This window comes from Thermobia domestica, chromosome 5 (assembly GCF_964235325.1).
Source record: "Thermobia domestica chromosome 5, izTheDome1.hap1.1, whole genome shotgun sequence".
In the NCBI taxonomy this organism is placed as follows: domain Eukaryota; kingdom Metazoa; phylum Arthropoda; class Insecta; order Zygentoma; family Lepismatidae; genus Thermobia; species Thermobia domestica.
Genome location: NC_137458.1, coordinates 44,700,391 through 44,714,450, shown reverse-complemented (window position 1 = coordinate 44,714,450; position 14,060 = coordinate 44,700,391).

Here is a 14,060-nt window from a genome sequence, read left to right as displayed (position 1 = left end):
TTGACCGTTCGTGCGTTTGGGGGATTTGTCCATTTGTGTGGGAGTTATGACCGATCGTGTGGGCGTTTTGACATTTCTTGAGTGTGGAGGTTTTGGCTGTGGGGGTTTTGACCTAGACCCGGATGTATAACAGAGGCTACAAATAAAAAAAGGAAAGCAGTTATCATCTTCGGTATGTCGTCGCTGCGCCTCGAAGAAACGCAATGTGTTCTTCTGCGGTTGCTACTTGCCTTAGCAAGGATCGCTCTCCCGGCAATTATAGACGATGTTTTCAAAAGAACATTGTATGTTCAATAAGGTCAATGATCTCCGTCAATTGTTTACCTTAGCAGAACCAACTGTTGTCTAGAAGTGTGTACTCAAACTTAAGAAGTACCACAACAAAGGAAATGAATCCCTGTATAGAAAGCGCGCCCAGTCGATAGCCAGTCGGAAGACTTTGGAGTACGGATGTACCATGAAGCTATATGACAAACATTAAAAGCAGCCTGCCTTACAAATGAACATTCTTACCCAACAATCGGGACTATATATACAGGGTGCGAATTGGCGGGGGGGATGCCAGGGATTTCCCCCCCTGACAAAAATCTTTCCCACCCTGGAGAAGAAAAATTTTATCCCTGGCAGGGATAAATTTTTCCCCCTCTGGAGTATTTTTAAGTGGACATAAAGATAAATAGGTCTACTTTGCGTAGCTAACCTAAATATTACTTGAGTGAAAATTTATGAAAGATCTCACATCTCAACTGTTTTGTACTTGTTAGTATATATATATATATATATATATATATATATATATATATATATATATATATATATATATATATATATATATATATATATATATGGGGGGAGGACTGGGTGCGCATATGGGTGAAATTCATCCCCCCCTGGGAAAATTTTTCAATTCGCACACTGTATATATATATATATATATATATATATATATATATATAGGGAGTCCATAAAGTCCTGCAGGAAAGTAAAACTCTATAACTTGGAAACTGTTACGTTTAAGTGTATAAATTTTTGGGGTTGGAAGAAGGGAAGTCTAAAGTTTTGTTCTGGCCGCAATGCTCGATGACGTTTGCGCTAGTAATCACGTTACTTAAGATGGCGTCTATTAAAGAAAAGGCACAATGTGTTTTGTGGTTTTCGGAATTAAAATCTTGCGTTTCAGTGCGGAGAAAGTTCTAAACAATGTATGGGAAAACCAGGGGCGTCATTTAGGGAGGGTAGGGAAGGGCATTTGCCCCCCCTGAGTTTTAGATGTATATAGATTTTATCATTAGAATAGTAGTAAATCAGTGAAAAATGCGAAATTTTACTTACATCAAGAGGTCTTGCCCCCCCCCCCGCCCCCAAAACAAAATCTGAAATGACGCTCCTGGGGAAAACACCTCCAGAAGAAACAAGTATCAAAAGGTGGTACGAGAAGTTCAAAGAAACGGGAAGTGTGTCAGATTTACCACGCAGTAGAAGGCCAGGAACGAGTGACGATGTGATTCACACGTTGCAGGACTGCGTAACCAGGAGTCCAATGAAGTCGCTTAAACGTAGGTCATTGGAACTGGGAATACCGAAGTCATCATTACACAAGATCGTACGCAAGAATTTGAAGGTCCGGTCCTATAAGTTAAAATTTGTGCACGAGCTGATAGAGGAAGACTGTAACATGATAATGGAATTCCGTGAGTCAATGCTTACCCGCTTACAAGAACATGGTGACCTTCTGTCTCGATTTCTGTTTTCAGATGAAGCCACATTTCATGTGTCGGGAAAAGTGAACAGGCACAACTGCCGAATTCGGGGGGTGGAAAATCCACGTGAATTCGAGGAGCACAAGCGGGGTAGTCCCAAAGTCAATGTGTGATGTGCTGTTTCAATGGACTACATTATCGGCCCTTTTTTCTTCAAGGAAAAGACGGTACATGGTAACAATTATCTGAACATGCTACAGACATTCCTTTTGCCAGACTTACTACATTAGGCATCCTTAATGAGATCCACATGCAACAGTATGGGGCACCGCCGCACTATGCCCTTCAAGTTCGACAGTTTCTTAACGAAGAATTTAAGGAGAGATGAATTGGCCGAAGAGGACCCACACCTTGGCCTGCAAGATCATCAGATTTGTCGCCTTGTGATTACTGGCTGTGGGGACACGTGAAGACCAAGGTGTATTCGCAAAAGCCAGCTAATCTGCACGATTTCAAGAACAAAATAACTGATGTGATTTTGAACATTCCAGACGAGCACGGCCAACACGCAATTCTTGGTTTTCCAAAAATACTGCAAGAGTGTTTGGACGTGAATGGTGCACAATTGGAGGTTTGGCGATGAACCTTAACTAGCTGAAACAAAACTTTGAACCTTTCTCTAAGTGCACCAAAAAGTATTTGTTAATACATTACGTAGTTTCCAAGTTATAGAGTTTTACTTCCTGCAGGACTTTATGGACTCTCTGTATATTCATAAAGTACTAACCAAAATTAGTAAACATACGAATTCTAAGCACAGACATTAAAAGGTATACGAGTTACAGGAGTCTAAAGCTAACATTGCAATCTATGGAAGTCTATTTGCACGTCAGTCTCGGACTTCTACAATCCCTCTTGCGAAAGTGGATAATGCGTGCGACTTTGCTGCACGTGGTCTCAGGTTCTAACCCTGGTGGGAGAACACATTTTAGTTTCATAATCATTCAATTTTATTAACCATCCCTTTCCTATAGCCTAATGAGCATAAGTGTGGGACCTTAAAACCCAGAAATATCTGTTCTAATTTATGTTTTCTAATATATTTTCTAATTTATCAACGAACTTAAAAAGTTCGTTACTGAATTCCCTATGTCTGTGTGTTTGTCTGTCTGTTCTTTCCGATTTTTTCAATTTTGAGCTCTCCATTCCATAGAGCATCAAAAAATTATCTGAGAAAATGGTGGAATTTTTCGCATAACTATTACCGTTCCCGATATATTTTCCAAAATGGCCGATTTTCGGAGATTTAAGGAGCCATATCTCGAAAATCGTAAGTTATCGATAGATGATATTCTTGTTGATCAATACCTAAGAGGATGGTAAATACTTTGGTACTAAATAGTAACCGGTGGCCACTGTCCAACTGACCACTAGTTAATATTGGTATCAAAATGTTTACAATTCTCTTAGGTATCGATTAACACCAATATCATCTCTCTATGAGTTACCATTCCCAAAATATTGGCCAAAAAATAGTTCCGATTTCGGGAGATTTAAGGAGCCATAGTTCGGGAACCATAAGTCATAGAGAGATCATATTGTTTTTTATCAATACCTAAGAAGATGGTGAACATTTTGGTACCAAATAGTAACCGGTGGCCCCTGGTCAACTGGCCACCGTTCCCAGATACTGGCGAAAAAAGTTCGAATTTAGGGAGATTTAAGGAGCCATATCTCTGAAACCGTAAGTCATAGAGAAGTGATATTTTGCTAATTTTTGCGAGAAACAGAAGAAGGTCCCAGATAAAAATGTTTACTTTTACATATGGAACAACCACAGTTATCCTTCCTGCTCCGGGCCGCGGTGGCTCAGTGGTAGAGCGTTCACCTCTGGTGCTTGGGATCCCGGGTTCGATCCCAGCCCCCGCCAAGTGAACTTTGTGGTGGACAAACACCGTGTGCGTCAGTTTTCTCGGGGTTCTCCCGTTTCCTCCCACTTTCTTCATGCCACCATTTCATTCATTACTCATCATCACCGTCTCCTTTAGCCTAACCGGCATAACCATGGGACGTAAAACTCAAAGATTTCACTTCATTTTTTCCTTTCTGCTCCATCTCTCCATTCTTTTCCTTCTGGCAATGTTCTTGGAGCATTTTCAACTGGTTTTATATGAAATGTTTATATCAGTAGCGTAGCTAGAATATTTTTCAGGGGGGGGGGCAACGAAGGGCCCAAAAAATTTGAGGGGACCGTCTCCAATGGATGAAAAACTTGATTCACATAAATTATATATATATATATATATATATATATATATATATATATATATATATATATAGAGAGAGAGAGAGAGAGAGAGAGAGAGAGAGAGAGAGAGAGAGAGGTGTGTGTGTGTGTGTGTGTTCAAGATGAATGTTTCCATCTTCATTCATGTTCATAATTGTTGTTCAAAACAGCGAAAATATAAGAACTTACTACCTCAAACAACTAGGGAGCATTTATACAATTGATTTCCATTCTAATATAAGTAGTTACTAATCACGGCGTTTAAAATATGTGTGACTGATTGATTTAGGGAATAAAGTGCCTCGTTGAAATTATCACTTATATCATGATGCTAGTTATTTTAGGAATTTGCTTATTACATACGAAGGCAGAGCTACCAGAACTTTAGCTGTAGTTTCGAATCAAGCTGATATGCATACTGCTATGTTAGGTTTTCACAAACAGACTAGTGGAAACTCCATTAAAAGTAAACTGAACTTACTCTATTTATTGTAATGATTTTCCTCACTCTCACAACAAAGAAAAACATTAAATATAACACTTCAAACACTTGTATAAATTATACACTTTCGTTACCTTTCTAAAACTTTTAATAAACAAGTATTATTACGTGCCAAAGCAAATTAATTTATATTGTGTTAAACGGTAGAACGAACAGTATTATTTCAGAAAACGTGGAAGATTATAAATTTCAACAGAAGAGAAACAGAACTTCGTTCGCGCTTCGTCTATATTGTCTTGTTAAAATAGCTTATAGTTGTTGAATTACTAATTTCACTTGTGTGCTTGACAGCTGTAACACATAAAAGCATTGATCAATACCAGTTTGTAACAGTTTACATTACAAAAAAGCCTGTAGTTTACTTAGGTAGATAATAGAACTGCATATGAATACAAAAACAAAAGTACGATCAACCATGTGTATTTGAGCTTAGCGGTAGAACAATGACTTCAGATTCGGAAGATGATGTGATCGATCCTCGTGGGCAAATATTGCGACTTAGGAGTTTACCAGGATTCTTCCTTAGTTCACTAGCGAAATGTTTATGGCCCAATTGACTCATTTCCCTCATTTCTATTCTCTGAGCCTCGGATGTTTCAAAGCCTTAAAATAAATTCAAATGTAGTTGAAGTAACTTAACGCTACTATCCTGTAGTCGATGCTAAATTAATATTGTTAGTTTTGAGATTGGCTATGAATGCACAGCATTAACTAGTAGGCTTATATCCTGTTCAAAATTCACGTCACCTCTGATTTATTGTTCTGCATAATTCCTATAATATAATTTTCTCGGAAATGGTTAAGAATATTTTGACGAAGAACATATATAAATCTGCGATAAAATTTGATATTCAATGACTGAACTCACTGAATGGAGTCTTTATAGACCAGTTCCGTAAATTCCTGATATCTCTCTGATTACTAAATATCAGATAAGATAACGGGATGACACAACCTGGTCAAGGGAGTAACCACCATTTTTACACAAAATAACATTACTGCCGCGACCAACTTGTATCATTTCGGTATCTTACCTGATGGTTAGTGATCAGGTGATTGTAACACTGTCTCTGTGATAAACTTTGGAATTTCTCTATGAAGTAGCATTTTAGGGATTAAACTACAGTTGAATTTTTAAAAGGAAAATACTTCTGAACGATTTATTTACAAAGAATCACTGAATTTTATTACATTTCCCCAGGCTTTAGTTAGTAGTATCGGTCCATCAAGCGCTGACTCCGTTTTCCTGGAGGCCGCTAGTACCGCTTGTTAACATTGTACCAGAAGGATTCTACAGAATTGCTAATGACCAAGAGCATTAGGAAACTAGACATACTAAAGAAAAGACCAGAAGATAATTGAGCGGGAGAACCAACATCGGTAGCAAATAATACTTATTCGTAGTATTCAGCATCTAATTTTTCTCAAATGATCGGGATGCATACAACAGAGAGAATAATTATTTCACAAGTAATAAAAATCTTCTGCTTTCTTCTTTTATTGTTAATTAAACAAGACGGCTTGATATTAAGATGCTTTGAAAATAATAATAATGCCAAATTATTTAATGGATGCTATGCATTTGTTCTATGTCGCCATAATCAATGGGAATTAATTACTTAGTGTACAAATTATAATAAGTAATGTACGAAAACTTCTTTCTTCCAACGCAAGTGTAATGTTTTTCTACATGTATGCTATTTGTAAGTAAGCATCTCATATTTTAGTATGACTTTCAACATTGAAGCGATTGAGAATGCCGACTGATTTGATTTTTCTTTCTGGTTCTTTGTCCAAAACAAAGGAGATAACTAGATAAGGGACAGAGGTTAAAGGAATGTTCAAGTGGTGAGGTAAATGCATATGCACCCCACAGATTTCAGTGAATTAGGTCTTGCTGAACTACAAGCAAAAACGAGTAAAGATATTTTATTCGGAGCGGAGATTATTGCAACATACGGTATTCTGTGACTGGTAATTCTGTTGTCGAGAGACGTTTTGATAGTAGTTTCACTTGTAGCAACGACCCACTCACCGTTTGTCGACCTACAGCAATATCACTGTGCAGGTGGGCCACTACGGGAGCCAAGAATTTGAGCAAGGAGGCCTGGCCCCCCTTGGCCTTCCCTTAGCTTCGCCCTGGTTTATATACAGATACATTAAGATTGACGAATGTCCAGAAGACAGGAATTGCACAACTAGTGGAAGAGAGACGAGGATAAACATTCATACATCAAGCAATACCTTTTCAGATAAGAAAGGGAGAATTGGAGGAGAGAGAAAATAAGTGATTTGACGGTAATGCGTTGTACTCCTTGATGTATGAATGTTTGTTCTCGTCTTTTTCCCACATTAATTGTGGACTTCTTATCTTCTGGGTCTTTGTCAATATTAATGTGTCTGTATATTAATATTTTATATATTAGAAGTTTAAAAATGATTCTTTTAAGAGTTTAACGTTCCATGTTATGCCATTTAGGTTAAATGGGATTGATGAGTAATGAAAGTGAATGATTGTGAATTTAAAATGTTGTGTTTTCTCATCGGGAACAATTGATCCCGGAACCACGCCCACTAAAAACACATACAATAACCATTAGATTAGTGAGGAGTGCTTGTACAAGTTCGAGAAAAATGTGCAAATTAGATTTTTCAGAGATTACAATGTTATCTATAGACTCTTCCAACTCCTATATCCTTCCATTTCTGCCGCTCAGATTTCATATTTTTACTAGTGAAAACCTGAAGTCACCAGAGAAAACCTATGTATCGAGTTCATCCAGTTGTGCATCAAAGTTGGCGTACTAGTAGAACTTGACCTAATATCAAAGCGTGCGTAAATCGGGAATTATAAGCTCATCCATCCCTACAGGAATTGGAATTGGCTACAGGCATTACCTTCACACACCCTAGGACTGCACCTTCCAAACGAAAGTTTTCGTATTGCAGTTGCACTTCGCCTAGGAGTAGACATCTGTGAATCATACAGCTCCTCTAAATGTGGTGCCTCAGTCAAGCAGAATGGTCTACAAGCAGAATGTTCTGTCTTGTATAAGTAGCTCCGGAAGACATGTGAGGTATTCGAACGTGAATGACATCATCTGGCGAGCACTCACATCGGCAACGTTCCATCTGTTCGTGAACCTGCGGGGTGTAACAGATCTGATGGCAGAAGACCAGATGGCATGACGTTGGTACCATGGAAGAGGGGAAGATTCTTCTCTAGGATTTCACCTGCTCTGACACTTTCGCGTCATCTAATCTCACTCTTTCTTTATCTCGAGAAGGAGCTATTGCAGCTCGCAGAGAATGTGAGAAAAGAAGAAAATATAAAGATCTACTCGATAGATACGTGTTCGTGCCAGTAGCCATTGAATCGAGCGGCACTAGGGGCGTCGAAGTGCTCAATTTCATCAAAGAAGTAGGCCAACGTATTACACACGTTTCTGGTGACAAGCTGGCTACTATTTTTCTGATACAACGTTTCAGCATAGCAGTTCAGCGAGGAAATGTGGCTTCCATTTTAGGTGCATTACCTCCTGGCAAATTATTAGAAGTTTTCCTTTTATAACTAACTGTTCAGAATTTGCTGTTTTGCACATTTTGTACACACATCTGGGACATACTTATACAACAGAGCACCTAAAAGAGGTGAATATTTGTAATCTGGAGGTGTTCAGAGAGTATCGATAATGTGTAAAGTGTCCTACTGTGTGTAATTTAACTTTTTAAACATATCTTTAAACTCAAGTGTATAAATAACAAAAACGAAAGAAGGCAGTCTCACCTGTTAAGAAGTTGAAAAAAATACTCTGTATCATTCTGTTCACTAATAAAGTTTACTCTGTTAAATCCTCAATAAGCTCATTATGTTAGACAGTCTTATGGTTCCTGACTTACTGACGGTAAAATTTTGGGCAATATTTTCAAATTCCAGATACTCATATATAAGTAAACGATCAGATCGGAATCAAATTTCTCATGATGGTAGACCTTAGCCTTCTACATAAACATATGAAACATTATGCTATGCAGGCTTATAATTACCTAGTTATGGGCGGTCGAATTTCGCATCATATTTTCGAAAGCAAATCGCTTGCACCAAACTCATCCGATTAGGATAGAACTTGGGTGATGATTAATCTGTCCCTTAGCGTGTGAAATATTACATTATGTAGACTTTTGGTTCCCTACTTTTGCACAATGGAATTTCTAAATCATTGGGCATAATAAAAACTAAATAAATAGCATTTAAATAGCAATTAAAGCGTATTTTTGTTGATCTTAAGTAATTGAAAGACTACTGCTAGTAACTAACTAACTAACTCTATGGCCTATGGACCCGGAGGTTCAGTGCCGCGTTCACAAAAGCTCTCCACTGACTTCTATTCTTAGCTAATTGGATCCAGTTTCTACTTTGTATTCCTATCTCTGCGAGATCCATCTTAATATTATCCTCCCATCTGCGGCTAGGTCTTCCTAATGGTCGTTTTCCTATGGGTCTACCAGTCAAGACTTTAAAAGCGTTTCTACTTTCTTCCATTCTAGCTACATGACCTGCCCACCTAAGCCTCCTAGACTTGACGACCCTAACAATGTTGGGTAAACCGTATAAACTATGTAGTTCCTCGTTATGAAGCTTCCGCCATTCCCCATTCTCGTTCCTCTTGGGTCCGAATATTCTTCTCAGGATCCTGTTCTCAAATACTTTCAGTCTATGTTCTTCCCTCAGAGTAAGCGACCATGTTTCGCAACCATACAGAACAACAGGCATGATTATCGTTTTATATATTTTAAGCTTCAAATTCCTCGACAGAATTCGCGACGACAAGAGATTTTGAACTGAATAATAACACGAATTCCCTGGTTTTAGTCGACATTTAATTTCTTCGTTAATATGATTTTCGTCTGTTAATAGACTACTGCTAGTTCGAAATTAAATTCGCAAATCAGATTCTCTCCTCGTAAAAGTTAATTTATAGAAAAATAAACATAGAGCAAAACAATGAGCATTTTTATCAAACGTAATTCAACACAATTAAAAGTGAATGTAACTTCTCAAGTATTATATACATGGGGCCTTGTATATGTGCGTTACGATAGAACAAGTCCCGATGTTTAATCATTTGAATTATACGAAACAGATAATCTTGCTTAGCAGAGCGCATTACAAAGACAGTAAAATTTTGGATGCTGAGAATCAGATCTACATCTTTTCTTATTTTTGCTAAAATATATATCTCATAGGCTTTGCATTATGTATATCCCTTAAAACCACAGGAAAACTTGAAATTTTCACCGGAGCAAATAAACGGGCAATGGACAATAAGTACTCTACTATCTAATTGCCTCGTGAATGCAGACAATTTGAATTTCACTCTAAATTAACTCTATGTTTCCTTGCGAAATATGATGCCGTGCGATGTTTATGAAAATTTTGAAATGAAATTTGATTGCAACTTATTGTATACTTTTAAGTTGTGTAGAACACTTTCCGATCTGTCAAATAGTTTATAGAAAGTGTTCTCTTACATTTGGAAAAGAAATCCTACATTGTAGCTTGTTTCCTTTTACATTTAGTGCACCTGGTCCCAGGTTTGATTCCCTGTAAGATCGAGTGGTTCGGAACCCACGCCCTATATAGCCTCTGTGGAAAAAAAAAAAGTAAAATAAAAACAATGAATCATGCCAAAGTTTGGAGCAATCGATTCGAAATGTTTAGAGAGTTCTAGACACAAAGGGCCTTAAGCAGAGTCATTATGAAGGTTGATTAGTGCCATACTAAAGAGTTCGACTAACATATGTTTCCTGCAGTAGTCAGGCCTTTAGTATGACGCTAATCATAGGCCAAAACGACTCTGCATAAGGCAGAAAGTGACTAAATTCAATACTACAGTATTTGTAATCACAAACCTTATTTTCATCGTCACAATTCTATCATCAACAACAATACCAAGTCTATCTTATTTTAGCGTAAAATATTAAAACGTTTGGCATAGCCTTTCAAGCACCGAAAAAATTATAAATAATAAAAGATATTCTTGATTAGATTCGAACTGCTCCTCGTTGGATTGATAGTATGTTTCCCTAATTGTAATCCTGAAGATTTTAATGACATTCCCATTAACGTTTTTAGTGGCAATCCCAGTCTCTGGCAATACTTCTAATCTTTTACGCAAGGATCTTATAAAATAGAGGATCTGCCCTTACAACAAAATCTTGAAGCCATACGTCACAGTTTCGCCACACTTACTCTGCCCACTCCACCCAATAGGATCGCAATGTTTTGAGCAAACAAACATGGCGGAGACGAAAGTAGCCAATCAAACGATGGCGGAAACGAGATTAGTCAATCAGACGTGCCGATGCTCGGTTGATTTTTGGCTTTATTATTCAATAGGATGAAAATATACATGGGCAGATCCTCTATTTTATAAGATCCTTGCTTTTACGACGTTTTTCTTTGTTTCATAGTTTTTCTCGTATCTCTTTTATGTTGTCACTTCTATCTACTACTTATAACTCGTACATAACTTACAACTTCTGTCCTTTTATTGGATATCCTCACTAACCTACAGATTTGACTGGTTTCATTCTCATATTCTCCAAACGAATGGCAGACTCACAAACAAATATTATATTTACTTGTTTGACAGATAACCTATATATTAAATACGAAAATGAAATCAATCAATTTAACGTTCCTCCATTATACCTATTAGGCTAAGGGAGACAATGTTGTATATTAAAACTATCGTTCCGACTTTCGATAGACTCCACACTCTACACGTCATAGGTCAAGGAAACTTGCGCGTGGACATTTACAGTGGGCATGAGTTAAGTATTTCTTAAAGTTCGTTAATTGTTCACGTAGTTAACATTATAAACAGGAAAGCCATGATTATTTATTTACTTATTGTAAATGGCGTTCTTTTAAATCAACACATAAGAGTTAACACTACAATGCATAGTGGGACAGATATGGGTTATAGTGGTAAATAATCTGTGCTTTCCTACATAACGGTTTGTACATGCTAATGCATGTTGAACTAGAATGGGAAAGTTCAAATCCAGTTGCAATTCCACAGTTTCCCCATAGATGGCACTACTAAGCGTATCAGTACTTCCGTTACTCATTTTTTGTTTCAATTGCAAAACTACTTTTTACACAGAAAATAAAAAAATCATGCATTGTAGGGTTAATACTAAGAATAGAAATAGCATTTGAACAATTTGATGAGATACAGATTAAGAATTCTCGTATTATTTCATTAAAAAGTAAAAAAAAAATGAACTGTTGAAATATCATAATAATATGAAGATTTCTTTGAAAATACTGAAGAAGTGTCTTTATTATATATAATATTACAGTCAGGGGATTTTTAAAAAAATGGAAGTGGGCGTATTGATAAAGGTCTATATTGTTCTTTTTGCTTTGGCATGGCTGAAAGGTAAGACTAACGTAATCTCAGCTTTGTAAAAGAATCATAAGTAGTATTTTATATCTGTAACAATACAAATATTTTATTTTTTTGAGTAACCAGCCTCCGGTCTTCATTTCACAACAGTCTTCGAAAAGTTTACGGATGGCAACACATCTCAAATTTTGCAACAAGTAATGATAAGGCGTGCTATAGGATAGATCCTAGGAAATCTCTTACGATTTGTCCTAGAGTCAAAATCTCAACGTGTATGGCATCAGATCGCATGTCATTTCCTGTGTTCTGAACGATCCTATGAGATTTCTCTTGTTTAGAGCACGCTCTATTTCGGAAAGAAAATTCGTAAGATTTCGATTTAAGCGACATCAGGTAAGAGAAGGTGAAAACACAACTGATGAGAAATCGTCTAATCGTACAGGTTAACTTTAGGTGTACCACTCGAAATAATTGTTGAAAAATTATAATTTATCACTGTTTCCTAAATGATTTACGTTGACCCACATGAAAATTATTCACATAGCATAAATAAAATCCCTCAAGAGAACCATCAAAAGCAATTGATGATAAACTACAATTCTTTTACGATTTACGTACAAATACAGGGTGCGGATATATAGCATAAAAACTATAATGCAAAAAACGCAAACCAAGTTATGCTAGGTGGCCTCTGCAAAGTACGAATGCTATCTAACCGTCAGGGCAGGGCGAAGCCGGGGACCCAGCGTCAGTCAGAGGGTGCAAGCGAAGGAAGCAGGCGCGTCAGTTAATATAGTGAAAACAAGTGGGTTTCGGCAACGATACGAGTTTGCATAGTAATTGTCATGGTATCGTGGTGGTAGCGCTGCACTTGTAAACATAAACTATAGCTTCTGTAAACTATACAGAAATAAACCGGTGGTGGAAAATAATATCACCGGTCATCTTTCATATGCATTCACTTAGGTAAATGTTTCGCAGAAGGGTCCGAAAGTAGGCAAAACATACAAAATTTACAGGAGAAATGGAAGATACAAGTACTTGGACCTAACCAAATCTAACCTAATGAAATTAACTAACTTAAACTAACCTAATATTAATAGAAGTAAGCGAAATTCTATCACTTTTTGAAAATTAGCTGGAGCCATATACTAATATAATCTAACGTAACATAACCGTAACTAACCTGAACCAGCCTAAACTAAACTAATGTAAATAGAAACTACCGAAATTGTAGCATTTCTTAGAAAAAATAGCTGGACCCTTTCTGCTAAACATTGTCTCTCACCTATTTTACGGTCGTTAAAACATTTATAAATAATTTTACACTAGTAACCCTACAATTGTAAACATAAAATACAGCTGTATTACTTTGTATTTAATTCTGTTGTTTGCAGAAATTTGATCCTTATAAATATATCTTTTCATGCAAAGGATTAAATTTTATTTGTAAATCTTCTAACATGTGGTGCACCAAAAGTATACAGCACCCTTCTGACATTTATGTTCTTTTTTAGAGGTATCCAATTTAACAATATAACGTCTGTTATTAATATCAGTGGGATGTGCAGTATGGTTAGCATAGTAATTCTTCAATTTTGTACTTTTATTAAATAGAACTATTTCACAATGTTGATACACGTCATTCGGTCAGACAGGAAAACTCTTCACGTGTATGGCACAAAAAGGGTAGGATTTCCTACAAGATATGTCATAACATTTTTCCGAAGATAAATCCTAAGACATTTCCTAGGATTGATCTCGTGGTGTATAGCACGCCTAACTGTTATTCGGACCATCGCAAACGAAAGTGCCTAATTTTCGTCGCGTTGATAGTAAACAATTCTAAAAGTGAGGAGCCCCATTCGATAACAGTATGCATGAGTGGAACGCAAAATCTGCGTTTTAGTTTGCGATAATAATTATATCAGTTTAATTGATTTTGCTAGTTTTGAATTGCGTTATACTCTGCAATTTTAGCGAATGCTTGGACAGTGTGTAAAAAGTACTAGGCCGTTTCCACTATTTATGTGCATTGAAACGCAACGCAAATAATGTAACAAATTATTATAATTGTAATTTCCCCAATCCTAAACAAAAATGCTTGTTGTGCATTTCCTTACGTAATGCACTACGGAGTGAGGTGCTTGTAT